General features: G+C 56.6%; 1 protein-coding gene across 2 annotated transcripts in view; it reads left to right on the forward strand.

Moving 5' to 3' along the window:
• The window catches only part of ALDH1L1 (aldehyde dehydrogenase 1 family member L1), an 81,474-nt gene that overhangs the window by 21,029 nt on the left and 45,800 nt on the right, over window positions 1–14,645 (forward strand). Inside the window, exon 1 of one of the 2 annotated variants that reach the window (XM_004285454.4) lies at window positions 12,568–12,723. The exons of the other annotated variant lie outside the window; for it this stretch is intronic. The gene's annotated coding sequence lies outside the window, so the exon portion shown is untranslated. Of the gene's footprint in view, window positions 1–12,567; window positions 12,724–14,645 lie in introns of those variants that run through there. 2 annotated transcript variants of the gene reach the window in all.

Raw genomic sequence — 14,645 nt, forward strand, 5'->3', positions numbered from 1 at the left:
GAGGCTCCACAGAGACTCGGATGGGAGAAGTGAGTGGAAGTGGCCGATGCCCGGTCACAGAGCTCACAGGATGGTACTTACTAATTTTAGTAGTTTTTCTGTTTACTCTCTTGGGATTTTGTGGATCAAAATCGTAACTTAAAGTGGTAGTACTTTATCTCTTCTATGTATTATGTATTCTACTTCGTTTTTCTTTTATTACCCTACCCTAGAAATTTACAGTAAAAACAACAGCCGATGCCCCTGTTCGCTTCCTGATCTTAATGCGTCTGCCCCTCAAGTTCTGCCTGGAAACACGATGCTGGTTGATGTGCTGAAAACGGTGTGTGGTCTACAGTAGGTGCTACCTAAGTGTTGGAGAGTAATTATCATCACTCCGCCTCGCAAACAGAGCCAAGCCCCCTCACCCCTTCCACACCTGGGCTTGGGTGGAGCTGAAGGGGCCTTGGGTCGTGAGGCCAGAGGCTCAGGTACATGGTGGGGGCTCGGCGCGTGTTTACTGGCTTAAAGTGCATGCCTGGTGGACAGTGAAGGAGTTCCAGCAGCTCCGTCCAGGATGCACCGGCCTCGCGATGGAGGGGACAGTGGTGGGACTGTGTGATGATCCTTACAGCTCAAGGTGGAGTCGGACACCGTCCTTCCCCCCGCCTGCAGCCAGGCTCCTCACACCGAGAGCCAGACTCTGCCCTCACCCCGGAATCTGGACTGTCTCAGTGACTGGCCTGATGGGTAGACAGTGGTGGAAGCAACATTCTGGGACTTGCAGGCCAGTGATGGGCCTCATCACTCCACCTGGACTCTCGCTGTGCTCACTCTGGGAACACCTGTTCTTGAACGCTCCCTCGTGGAACCGAACTGTCACTGAGAGCAGCCCTGGCCCCACAGAGATGCCGAGTATGAGTGCTCCGGTCACGGGCCCCAGGTGACGGTCAGCATTGCCTGCCAGCGATGTGACTGAGCCATCCTGGGCTTCCAGCCCAGCTGAGCCTTCAGAGGACTTGCAGCCCCAGCAAAGACCTGAGAAACCCCGAGGAAGACTCCTGAGCCCGTCAGCGTCCCTGACCCCAGCGTCATGGCATGATAGCACACTGTGTTGCAGGCCACTGTGTGTGTGTGGGGAGGGGGTCTTAAAGCTGGAGTCGATGCCCAGAGCTTCTGCTTAGAGGGACACACACCACTTCCCCTCTCAGGATCCAGCCCCGAACCCGCAAGTCATCGGCCAAGAATTGGTGTCCACGGGGCAGAGAAGTATCATCCTCCCTCAAAGGGGCTGCAAGTGCTCAGGACAAGAGTAGAGAGCGGAGGAAAGTGCTGGATACAAGATAAACACAGGGATAAGGTGCATTAGTGCACACTAGCCATAACCCCTTACAAAATATAGTGAGTGAGGATCCCATTCACAGCCCCAATAACAAAATAAAATATCTGGAAACAGCGTTCGCACCTTGAATCCATCTGGTTCCTGGTACATGGCCCCAGGGAGGTGGGAGAGGTTTTGCAGTGAGTGCGTTAGCAGGGTTGCATGCTGGGAAATTTCCAGCCAAGTTGCACACAGGCTTCCTGCATCTTCCAGATGACTGAAAATGTTCTTCTGAACTGTTAAAATGTTACTGTGTACGTGCTGAGGTTGGAAAACATGGTATAAAGTAGGGTAGCTGGTCTGATTGGACCATAACTGGGAAATTCTTTTAAGTATGTGCCAACTTGAAAAAGCATAAAATCACCTGCAAGACGGAGCCCCCAGGCCTGGGCATTGGTTCCACAAGCACAGCCGACGCCACTGAGCCCTCTCCCTCCGTGGGCGCCCAGCCCAGGCCTGGGCGGATGGCCCCCGAGAAGAAGGCAGGTGCCCCTCCTCTAGAAATATAGTTTCTAATAAAGCTTTGCGTGCAGGAGGAACGCAGTGGGCGTCCCAGGGCTCCTACCCTTTGGGAGTGAGACTCTGACCAAGGCTACAGATCCTCTCCCGGGGAGAACGCCACCTGCACAGCACACACATTCCTGCGTGACACTTCTGATGGCTGCTAACTTGGAATCTTGTCCCAACCCCCAGGTGAGCAGAGCCTGGGTTTTAGAGGTCTGCGTGACCAGGGGAGGGGGAGGTCGGCAGGGAGACAGGTGAAGAGGGTTTGCAGCACGGAGCACAGCTGAGCACACACCATAGTGCTGGGCAGTGATCAGCAGAGGGCGGTGAGGAGAGAATGAACAGTGAGGGAAGAGGTCCTGGGGTGTCTCAGAGGATGGGGTCCAGAGCCCTGGGGCGTGGGCGGCCCGGGAGGTGAAGGGCACCTCTCCTCTGGAACGAAGGAAGGGAGAGGAGGGGGCAGGGCCCGGGACCAGCCTCACGGGTGCAGGACCCTCCTAGGCGCGGGGTCCTGGACCCTTCCCACAGGCATTTACTGAGCATCGCTGGGCTGGGGCTGCTCTAGGGCACCGTCCCTGCTCTCATGGGGCTTGAAAGGGGCAAATAAGTGAGTAGAATTTCGTTAATAAACTGGACAATTTCAGGCATTGCTTGGTACTGGAAGGAAGTATATCAGGGGATGGGAAAGGGGACAGTAGGGTCCTCTATGAGGCCAGGCAGCTGGCTGAGGAGAGCATCAGTGGGGGCCAGCGACTGCAAGGGCCTGGGGGAGCTGGCTCTGCTCCCACGCCTAGCCGTCAGCTTCCCCCTCCCCATGGAACTCTCACTGCCCACAGCGGGTGCTCACAGCCCTGAGTGAATGAGGAGCGAGGAAAGGTGGATGTGTGGTCCATGGCCCCCCACGACCTAGGTGCTGGATGCACCCTGATTTCCCTTCATCCAGGAGCTCGCCAGGCAGAGCCCTGCCCCAGAGCCTGTGCTCAGCGTGCCCTTCCCCCAGGTGTCCCTTTCTTCCAGGTGTGCCCTTCTGCAGGTGTATCTTCCCCCAGGTGTGCCCTTCCCCAGGTGTATCTTCCCCCAGGTGTGCCCTTCCCCAGGTGTATCTCCCCCCAGGTGTGCCCTTCCGCAGATGTATCTTCCCCCAGGTGTGCCCTTCCGCAGGTGTATCTTCCCCCCAGGTGTGCCCTTCTGCAGGTGTATCTTCCCCCAGGTGTGCCCTTCCGCACGTGTATCTTCCCCCAGGTGTGCCCTTCTCCAGGTGTATCTCCCCCCAGGTGTCCCTTCCCCAGGTGTCTCTCTCCCCAGGTGTATCTTCCCCTACATGTATCTCCCCCCAGGTGTGCCCTTCACCAAGTGTATCTTCCCCCAGGTGTATCTTCCCCAAGGTGTGCCCTTCCGCAGGTGTATCTTCCCCCAGGTGTATCTTCCCCCAGGTGTACCCTTCCGCAGGTGTATCTTCCCCCAGGTGTGTCCTTCCCCAGGTGTATCTTCCCCCAGGTGTACCCTTCCGCAGGTGTATCTTCCCCCAGGTGTGCCCTTCCCCAGGTGTATCTTCCCCCAGGTGTGCCCTTCCGCAGGTGTATCTTCCCCCAGGTGTGCCCTTCCCCAGGTGTATCTTCCCCCAGGTGTGCCCTTCCCCAGGTGTATCTTCCCCCAGGTGTGCCCTTCCCCAGGTGTCTCTCTCCCCAGGTGTATCTTCCCCTAGATGTATCTCCCCCCAGGTGTGCCTTTCCCCAGACGTATCTCCCCCCAGGTGTGCCCTTCCCCAGGGCCCACATGGCTCCCTCGCCTTCTCTAGGCCTGTGCTCAGCCATCACTGTCTCATGAGGCGTCTCTCACACCCTGTTTAAAAGGCAGCGTGCCCAGCCCTCCTCTTCCTCTTCCCCACTTTATTTTTCTGCATCTCACACACTCCGTAACTGCCGTGTTTGTTCTGTTTATTGCCCACCGCCAGCCATCGAATGTAAGTGCCAGGAGGGCGAGGTGTGTTTTGAGATGTGTTCCTTCTGTAGCCCCGGCATCCAGAACAGCGTCTGCAGCACAGCGGGTGCTCAGCGCACCTTCAGCAGGAGAAAGAATGGTCTTTGACTTTGAACCTCAGAAGCACAGCAACCTTGTCCTTTTCATCAGGGCCAACACACAGTGGGTGTTTGTTCAAACGTTGGTTAAACTCAGTGGCCCATCTGCCACTAGAGACACCAGTAATTTCCAGGCAGCTCAGAAAACCCTTACGGGAAAGGTTCTCCCATGCCCTGGTGGGGACGGCTCCCTCCCCAGTTACCAGCTCCTGTCCCAGCAGTGACCTCAGTGGGGCTTACTCAATCTGATCAACAGAGAAATTTCACAAGCCCGGTGTCACTCCTGTGGGGAACCTCAGAACACCGGAGAGCTGGGGCAGCCCTTCCCTGTCCAAACTCCCCACTCGGGGAACCAGTCGCTGGGGTCAAGTTCACCAGAGCAACCCTCAAAACGGAGAGCCGCCTGTGAGGCCAGCCAGACCTGCCTCGGCGGGCGGCTCGCTGGGGGATGCGCCAGCCCGCGGGTAGGGTGCCACGCTCCTGTTTGCAGTAGGGCCCCACAGAGAGGGTCTCAGAGGTGACAGCGAGCTCCCCCACACAGCACCCGAGTCATCAGCCCCGAGCACCCCTGAGGAAGAGGCCATGGAGAGATTGTCGTTGGCCTTCTGGGTCATCTGGGGGCCATCCGCTGGCCACGACCAGCATACTGTCCGTAGACATTCCAGCCAAGTAAGCCCCCAACTGACCCCGCATAACTGTTGGGCCCTTTCAGCTTCCCAGGACCCCATGCATGGAGCAGTGTATGTGTGTGTCTGGTGGGGAGCCCTCTGCACCTGAGTATGGCGAGCTTCTCTGCCCAGCCCGGGCACTGGTGCAGACAGCCCTGCTGAGTGGACGGTGCCTAGAGAGCAGTACTGCCCAGGGAGGGGACACAAATGCGACCTGCAGGATGAGTAGGAGTGGGCGGGGCGCCAGGAGAGCTCAGTGTGTGCGCGACGTTCCAGGGGCTGAGGTCGGCGTGGTGACCAGAGCGAGTGTGCTGGACGAGTGCGCACATGTGGGTCCTTGGCTTGGGAAGGCGGCACCGGAGGAGGGGACGGGGAGGGGAGAGCCATACAGCCTCCTGGCAGGGTGGCCTCTGCTTGTTCAAGCCACGAGCCTTCCGAGGAGCCTTTGGAAAGGCATCTCACCGGGAAGGGGAAGCTCTTAGCCGTCCACCCCATCTCCCTCGGGTCCAGGCCTGCCTCGTGGGGTGGAGGTCCCTGAGCTGTGGCTGCCAACACCCGGCAGAGACGAGTCCAGATGGGCAGGCATTCCCACAGCAACCAAACCAGCATCCTCCAGCTGCACCTTGACAGATGCGCTTCCGTGGTGACCTGCAGGCCGCGTTTGGTGCAGGTCTTAGGCGAAGGCCTAAGGGAAGGCCTGGGGAAGGGAAGGCCCTTCCCTCCAGGGAAGGCCTGGCTTTCACGGGCCCTTGGGACAAGCGTGGAGTTGCATCTGCAGGGAGCTGGGACCTTTGTGTGGACCTTTATTATTTCTTTCTTTCACTTTAACTTTTAAAAGAAGTTACAGAAACCTGGTTAAAAGACACCCTTCCAATCCACCGCCCTCACTTTAGACCCTCCCTTCAGTGTCCTGGGCTCCGACCTGGCGATCGCGTTCTGCTGCTTCTGCTCCTTGAACGGAATTTGCCTTTTTACATTTGACAAGCGCACAAGCTTGTCTGGATGCGTTAACTGTTGTTAATTGCGCTCTGCTTATCCTAAGCTTAATTATCAAGCAGCACTTGACTCTGCCCTGATCGCACATTGAATTGGGATGTCCTGGTCGCCACATTCCAGCCATCGTTTGTGTAGGGCCCAGTGAGCCTGCGGAGTCCCGCCCACCCTCCAGCCCCCCCCTTGGGTGGCGTGGGGTCACAGACTCCGGCTGGGCCGGCCCCCCAGGCCAGCCGGGATGGCCGTGGCCAGTCCAGGTGGATCCGAGGGAGGTCCAGGCCTCTCAGCGCTTTCACGGGAGGGGTGAGATGTGAATGTCTGTCGAGATAAAGAAACACATCCCCTTGCCATGTATGTGCCCGTTCTGCTTTGCAGAACAAAAAGTCCGTTTCAGGAGCGTGTGTTACCACAAAGGAGCTTTGGTGTAGGAAGCGCTGTGTGCACGTGTCCTGCTGGAAGGGGCGGGGGGGACGGAGCAGTGGGGACTTCTCTGGACTCCGGGAAAGGGGGGCTCAAGGCCCGCGTGGTGTAAGGAGGCCCCTAAGTCTGCCGGCCTCTGCGGTGCGTGATCCTGACCCTTGCGGAGGTGCGTCGGGTCGTCCCTAAACAGCAGGGCCCAGTGCCTGGCTGCCCCCTGGCCACCGCCTCCTCAGCACCCCAGCCCCGAGAGCTGGCACGCAGCAGACAGCGGTGGCCTCCGTCTGGTGGCCTCACCTCAGCTCCTGCTTGGGCCCTGTCCCGGCCTCCCCGCCTCTTCACCTGCACTCGGTGACAAGTAACTGAAGACGCTGCAACGGCGCCAAGCCCAGGGGTTTTCTCCCCAGCCTGGTGCTTGCCAGCGTGCTCTGAGGTCTGCCTGACACCCAGCAGGTGGCTCTGGTCCCCTGTGGACAGGGGCTGGGTCTGGGAGGGGATGGGGGGGTGGCCCTCCCGAGGGCGTGGGACGCGACCCATCAGACCATGTCCCCTGCATTGTGCTTTTCTAGTCCCCATAGGGGAGAGAGTGAGGGAGAAGAGTTGGAACGACCCAGTTGTTAACGTTTGTTTTTATGAAAACAGCACGTGCACGCGGTTACACACTTGAACAGCGCTAAGAGCACAGGACAAGAAGGCCTCCAGACCCCGTCCACTCCTGCCCCTCTGCCTCACGCGGGCGCCGCATCCACAGCACATGCGCTCCTTCAGCCGCTGGCTTTGCTCCCCTGTCCCTGTGCCTAGAACAGTGCCTGCCGGGCAGTGAGCCTTCCAGGACCGTGCGGTGGACTCTGACTTGATCAGTGTTTCCAAACAGCAGGCGTCCAGGACTGCGGCTCGGGAAGAAGGTCCGTCACGGCAGGCGAGGGTCTGGGCCTCGCCAGTGACTCCCCTCTCCCTCACCCCCGACCTTCCAATACAGGAAGAGCAAAATGTTGGTAAAACTAATAATCGGTTATAAACTGAAGAACCTATCATGACCGTGCATCACTGGGCACTGTGGAGACACAGTAGGACATTGTGATTTTCCTTCCTGGTCCAGTTCTTCGTTATTCTTAGAGTTAGTTTTTAAAATGTGTTCAATTTCAACGTATGGGTCTTTATTTTTTATTTTTCTGAAATGCCCCATCAGGTCTGTCACATGCACAGCGATGTTCTTTCTTTCGTGCTTCTCCTAATGTACAATCTGTGGGCTTCCGTCCCAGCCCCTCTCTGCGGACGCTTGTCCGGCCTGGCCGGCCATCCTGAGATTGTCCTTTTTTACTTCCTATGCTCAACCCTGTTTCCTTGATCCAAATCCTGCTGTCTCTGGGTTTATTTTGTTATTTTTCTGGATCACGTGCTCCAGTGTCCTCTCAGAAAGAATGCTGTGTGTGTGTCTGGGTGTAACTTTCAGTACTAGCTTGTCTTCAAAGTGTTCTTACACTCCCTCTGTGTCTCACTTGGAGTTAGGAATAAAATATTTGAAAGTGATTTTCCCTCATAATTTTGAGAGCAGTGGTTCTTGCTTCTGAGAAAGCCTCCTTCTTTATTTGGTTCTCAGTGCCCTCCCTTTTCCCTGCTCTGAAATTGTGTGGACACCTGCTTTTCCGTTCATGGAAGCGGCGCCAGGCGAGTCCTTTCCATCTGGACGTCCTGGTCCTTCGATTCCTGAAGGTTATGAAGCACCATTATTCAAGACTGTCTCAAATTATTCACTTTTCATACGAACTTGTTTCAGAACATAAAAGCTTTTCTTACTTCCAGTATACAGAGGGCTTCTGTAAATTGACAAAGAGAAAAAAGGGAAAATGCAGGCAAATTATAGAAGCAGAATCCACAGCGTTAATAAGCATAGTAAAGGTGATAGTTTCTCTGGTGTCACAAAGTTGCAATTTTAAGACGACAGTAAGATTCTGGTTCTGAGGTTCTGGTTGGCAGAAATGAAACAGTCAGACGACTCCCAGGGCTCTCTTACCCTGCAGTGTGAGGGGGAAGCGTGACATATTGTAACATCTTCAAAAAGCAAATTTGGGTAATATCTGCTAATATCAAAAGTGTCCATACCATGTAACTCAGCAATTCAACATTTGGAAAACTAGCCTTCAGAAAAGTTCCCGCACATAAGGATGTTTGCTACAGTTTTGTCGGTTGGGGGGCAGGGGGGTGTGAAACTCTGCGACGTGCACCAGAAAGCCGTCCCAGCGGCCACACGTGAGCCCACGCCCGCTGCCGTGCACGTGTGTGCGGGACGGTGCCACCGGGCAGAGTGCACAGATGCGAGAGGAACCACGGCTCCTCCCAGCCAGTGTGCGGGGCTGGGGGATGCAGGAGCCACTGTGACCATCAGCGTCCCAGGAGGAGAGCAGCACAGAGGGCAGACCAGAGGGTTCAGTGAGACGTTGCAGCTGAATTTGAGCTGAAAGTTTCATTATGAACTTGTGATAAATTCTGTCTTTGCACGTGTGTCCTAGCTCCTGACCTGGGGTTCCTGATTAAACTGATTTAATCAGGGGGTTCCTGATTAAACTCATCCCGGTCCTGCCAGGCCTTATCCTCCCGGGGGGCCTGATGCAGCCCAGGCCCCACTCCTTATGTCTCCCCTCTCACTGATCACGGCACTTCCCCGTCTTTGGTTTCTGCTCCCCCGCTGGGCTACAAGCACCTCCAGGAGGGACACTGTGCCCGACCCTCTGCCATTCTCACTTGCTCCCCTGCACTGAGCTCCTGGGGGGCCACCTGCAGCCCAGGCACTGTCGCAGGCGCTGGGGATACAAACCCAACCACCCCCCACCAAGGTTTGATTTTTACATAGGGGTCAACAGGCCCCTGTGCGAGGCCTTTGCAGGAGCACAGCTGTGCGCTCTGTGACTGTCAGCCCAGCTCTCCAGAAACCCTTGTTTTTATTTCCAGGTCCTTGCGTGGGTCCCAGTTCAAAGCCTGGAGCTGTATGAAGGTTCACTCATACTTCACCTCTGTCTGTGCTGTGGTCTGAATGTCCGTTTCCCCGAATTTGTATGTTGAATCCTAACCCCCAAAGATGCTGGTATTAGGAGGTGGGGGCTTTGGGAGGTGATCGGGTCATGAGGGTGGAGCCCTCGTGAAGGGGATTTGTGCCCTTAGAAAAGGGACCCCAGAGCTCCCTTGCTGCTTCTGCCACGTGAGGACACAGCGAGAAGTCTGTGACCCAGAGAAGGGCCCTCACTCGACCATGCTGGCACCCTGACCTCAGACCTCCATCCTCCAGAACCCCAAGCGATGAATGTCTGTTGTTATAAGCCACCCAGCCTGTGGTATCGTGTTACCAGCCTGAACTAAGACAATATGTGAAATCCCATGTTGCCCGTTTCAAGGGGGAATATCGAGGGAAACCATCCTGAATTCTCAGTCCCCATGGGGGCTGGGCATCAGGTGACACCATGAGTAATTCACAAGGTGGGTAGATGCAGGGGTTGGGGGGCGGGTCTCACTTTGCACCTGAACGGGAGACCTTAGGACTTGGGCAAAGGCAACACTGGCCCCAAGTTGGAAAAGAAAGCCTGGGTCATGCGGCCACTGCCTTTGCTTTCCCAAAGGCCACAGACCTCCCGAGTTAATGTTTCCCTTCCAGCATACGCACAGCACCCAGCTCCTGAGTTCCTGAGGGACAGCTGACTCATCCTTACACAACAGAAAGAGATTCCATCTGGTCACGCGTCCACCTGGCTTGAGCCACACTCACCCCCTAAGCGACCCCTAGACTGCCTCTCACCCTCAGCCTAGGCCGAGCAAGCCCCCACTGTGCCCCGGCCACGAGGGGCCTGCAGGATGCTCAGCAGAGACTCTGTCTGTTGGGGGCATCGTCCGTCCACACTTGCCCGCTGGGGCCTCTTTAGAGGCGGCTGATGGAGACCCTTCCCCCTCCTCAGGAGTCTTGCCATTGTGGAAAGACAGACAAGCATATGTCAGAGTATATCAGGGTGCGAGTTTTGCTATGAACGTGGGATCCCGAGGGAGGAGGGCTGGGGCTGCAGGAGCCCATCCCTGAGCCGAAGCAAGGCTCGGATGGACCAAGTGCAGGGGCATTCCGCAGAGCAAGCTGAGCTGGCAGAGGTGGGTGCAGTGTGATGCGCTCAGAGCACCACGTAGCTCTAGGATGCAGGAGAGCTGCCTCCTGCCACTCTCTGACCTCAGGCCCCATTCCTCTATCTGGAGAGTCACACACTGTCACCTCCACCACGTTGCACGTGTGAGAAGTGAGCCACGGAGTTCAGGCCACGCTCGAGGGCGCGAGGAACTGCACTCCTCTCCTGAAGGGGTGTGTTAAAGACCTCTAAACTGCCACGGTCCTCCGAGAGCCACAGATTACTCACAGTTCTCCCACACGCAAAACATACGCACTCCCCAAATCCCAGCCACAGCAGGATGGGCTCAAAGTCCAGAGTCTGCGTCTAAACCAGGTTCTGATGTGGAGGAGGCTCCTGGGGTACAGTGGCTCTCAATCTGAACACCTGTGAATTCAAGGACCAGTTGTCTGCACTCCCAAGCCCTGCGCACACCCAGCACACAACAGTGGGACAGGCACAGCGTGACCACCACAGGCACTCGAGGGGGACAGGGCTGGGAGGCACACAGGTGTCACTCATCCATACAGTCCTGAAATCCCCTGGGCAGAGACTGGAAGCTCCTTCATTAGGGCTTGGTCTGATTCTGGCCTGAAAGTGTGTCCTCGTGCTCTTGGTTCCACCTCTGGACTCTTCATTCTGCTCTGCAAGCCATCCTTTCATTTCCATAAAAGGTCCCCTATGTTTGCACCTGTGTGGTCTCTCAGGCTGCTTCCTGCCAGAAGAATTTGGGGGTGGGGGAGGGGAGTTCCAGAGGTCTCTTCATTTTGCACTGTCTCTGATACTTTCAGTCCAAGCTTTTGCCAATATAATTCTTTTAAAAACCAAGTGTGTCTTCTATGAATCTTATTGAGGTTCAGTCCTTTGATCAGCTGGCAAACCCACTCAACCTCTTTGAGATACACCCTTCTCTACCTTGGGCTTCTGCTGAATGACAACTTTTTCTTTTTTTAAATTCATTTATTTATTTATTTTTTGTCTGTTTTGGGTCTTCGTTGCTGCGTGTGGACTTTCTCCAGTTGTGTCGAGCGGGGGCTACTCTTCATTGAGGTGCGTGGGCTTCTTGTTGCAGTGGCTTCTCTTGTTGCAGAGCACGGGTTCTAGGCACTCGGGCTTCAGTAGTTGTGGTGCACAGGCTCAGTAGCTGTGGCTCCTGGGCTCTAGAGCGCAGGCTCAGTAGTTGTGGCGCACGGGCTTAGCTGCTCCGTGGCATGTGGGATCTTCCCACACCAGGGCTTGAACCCGTGTTCCCTGCACTGGCAGGCAGATTCTTAACCACTGCGCCACCAGGGAAGCCCTGAATGACAACTTTTAAGCTTCCCGGAAGTCCTACTGTTGAACCGAATACTCTGAGGTGCCACCTTTGACCTTTTTGAGAACTTAACAAAGGATCTTACAGCATACACTGGGCTTCATCTTTAGACTCTCTTTTCCTGCCATGGCCATGCCTATGTTTCCCTTCGCCTGGGAGTTGTGTGTTAATTTTAGCATCACTTGACATCCAGAGAAGCTAGGAAATTTGGAAACCAGCAAGTTCTGGTTCCTTTTTATTTACCAGTCCTCCTTTGGCTTATCTGTCTTCTCTCACATTTTAGTATAAGCAGCAAGAAGTCAGGAGGCACCTTCAGCATTCTGCCTGGAAATTGCCCCGGCTGGACAGCCCAGGTCCCTTGCACATTTTCTGCTTTCCATGTTACTGTAGGTGGCAGTGCTGCCAGACTTGCTGCTTAAACTCCCCTCCTCCCTGTACACCCGCTAAGACTACGGGTTCTTCTCTGATTTCCTAACACCTTTTTGGGGTGTCCGATCTCCCAGCCATTCTTCCAGTGTCACCTGTCACTCTTCGTTCTCTATTCCAGCTTCAACGTTCTCACACAACTTTCCCACCCCAGACTTCTCACATTCAGCCATTTACTCCACAAGTTTTATTGAACACCTGCTAAACACAAGGCACTACACCAGGTGCTGGGGAATTCCTGCGACTGAGACCGTCTTTGACCTCGTGTTCCGGTGGGGGAGCCAGTCGGATAATCCCGAAAGCAGTGATAAACTGCGGCTGAGCTGGTGCCTGAAGGAACACTGAAGCCCTTCTGTGGTCATGTGGCGAGGGGGTCTTTCCTAGCGGGGCTGTGGTTAGGGGAAGCTTCCCGTAAGATGTGACCTTGAAGTAGGAGCCTCCTGAAGTACGGGTGGCTTTCCCGGAGCAAGACCTTGACAGCACGTGGAGAGTTGCTGAGCCAGTGAGGGAAGTTACCCGCCTGGCCACTTTCCCCTTATCCCGGCAGCCTTGCGGGTGCTCACAACCACGGGGCCTTTGCAAAGCCCTGTGGAGCCGGGAGGGGTCGCAGCCCGGGAGCGCCCTCCCCACCCCACCCGGCGGGACTTTCCGCCCGCCCCGGCCCCTCCCCTCCCGGGCTCTGGCCTTGGCCGGAGCTCCGGGACTGGCAGGGGCCGGCCCCACCTCCCCACCGCCCCGGCCGGGCCAGCGCCAGCGCTGTCCCCTGCCCGGACCCGGACTCAGAGGTCCGCTCTGGCCAGCGACGCCTGCGCTCCTCCCGTGCGTGGTGAGTCCCGGTCCCCGGCGCCCCAGGGAGGGAGGCCGCCCCCGCTCGCGACTCCGGGAGCTCCGGGGGCTCCGGGGGCTCTGGGCTCAGGCACCCCGGCGGAGGCGCCTGGGGGCGCGCGAGCCTGGCCGGGGACGCGAGTCAGGGTTCCCCTGGGGGCAGCCGAGGCTCCAGCCTGGCGGGGGGTCCCCTGGCTACAGGACCGCGGTGCGGGGCAGGGCCTGTGGAGGATCGCGCAGCGGTGGCGTGGGGGAGGGCGGGGCGGCCTGGGTGGGCGTTATCGGCCCCGCTTACAGAAAAGGAAACTGAGGCCGGAGAGGGAAAGAGACGGACCGAAGGTGACTAGATGGTCCTGCCCGGCTGCGCCGCCTGCCCCCCCTCCAAGACCCTCACCCCATTTTCGGGATGGGGAATGGTCCCCCCTGATTGGCCAGATCTGGGGGCCGGGAACGAGGATCTCTTGTGATTGGAGACCTCCAGCCCTCCCCCCGCCCCCGCCCGCGCCGCCGTCCTTCTTGCGCCGGGGGAGGGGGCGGGGGTTGGGGAGCTGGGACCCCAGAGCCCCAGCCCCGCCCCACGACCTGGTTTGGGGGTTGCACTAGCTCCGTGTACTCAGAGCCCGGGCCCTTGGCACATCTGTCCAGGCCCCTCACCTGCCACCTGCCTAGGGGAGGCGGAATCTCCCTCAGGTACCGGAGTCGGAACTCAGTGTGCTCGGAGCAGGGGACCACCCCCCCGGGCAGGGTCTGGCCGCTGGGCTTGGGCGGGGGGCCTGGGGAGCCCGACGGTCCCTCTAGTGCCACCTCAGCCCCACAGCGTCCCCGGGAGGAGGGCACCGAGGGCGCCAACCGGGCGGGAGGCCCTCGTGGGCTCTGCGCCTCCCCCATCTGACTTAACGGGCGCCAAAGCCCAAGGTGGGCTGTCCCTGCCCAGGGCTCCTGCCCCGCCCGCTCCACAGGTGTCTTCCCTGACCCTGCCTCCCTGCTTCCAAAGGAATCTTCTTTGTCCCCTTTATTTTTCCACAAGTAATATACGCTCAATAAAAAAATAAAAATTAAAAAAAAACATTCTGGAAAGAGAGAGAGAATTACCATCATCAAAAGACTTCCAAACCCCAAAACCCTAGCTGGTGACTTTTAATATTTCTGTGTGAGTCCTTCCAGGCGTTTTCTCTGCCAGTACACACGTGCACGTACATACACACCACACACACACACACATACCACACACACACCACACACGTACCATACACACACACATACCATACACACCACACACACACACGCGCCACACACACATACACACCATCCTCACACACATATCACACACACCACACACACACCACACACACACGTACCATACACATCACACACACACCACACACACATACCACACACACACCACACACACACACACCATACACACCACACACACCACACACACACACCACACACACATACACACCACACACACACGTACCATACACACCATACACACACACACCACACACACACACCATACACACCACACACACACGTACCATACACACCATACACACACACGCCACACACACCTACCACATACACACGTACCATACACACACGCCACACACACATACCACATACACACCACCCTCACACACATATCAGACACACCACACACACACCACACACACGCACCACACACACACACAGGACCACCATCCTCATTCATGTGACAGTGTCTTTTGCAGACTTTTTAACCTTGATGACGTCCAGCTTATTTTTTTCTTCTTTCTTGAATCATGCCTTTGGTGTTGTATCTAAAAGTCACCGGATACTCAGTCATCTAGGTTTTCTCCTGTGCTGTCTTCTAGGAGTTTTATACTTTTGCATCTTACATTTACATCTGTGATGCATTCTGAGTTAATTTTTGTGAAGTGT

The sequence above is a fragment of the Orcinus orca genome, chromosome 10 (assembly GCF_937001465.1).
Source record: "Orcinus orca chromosome 10, mOrcOrc1.1, whole genome shotgun sequence".
NCBI classification, from domain to species: Eukaryota; Metazoa; Chordata; class Mammalia; order Artiodactyla; family Delphinidae; genus Orcinus; species Orcinus orca.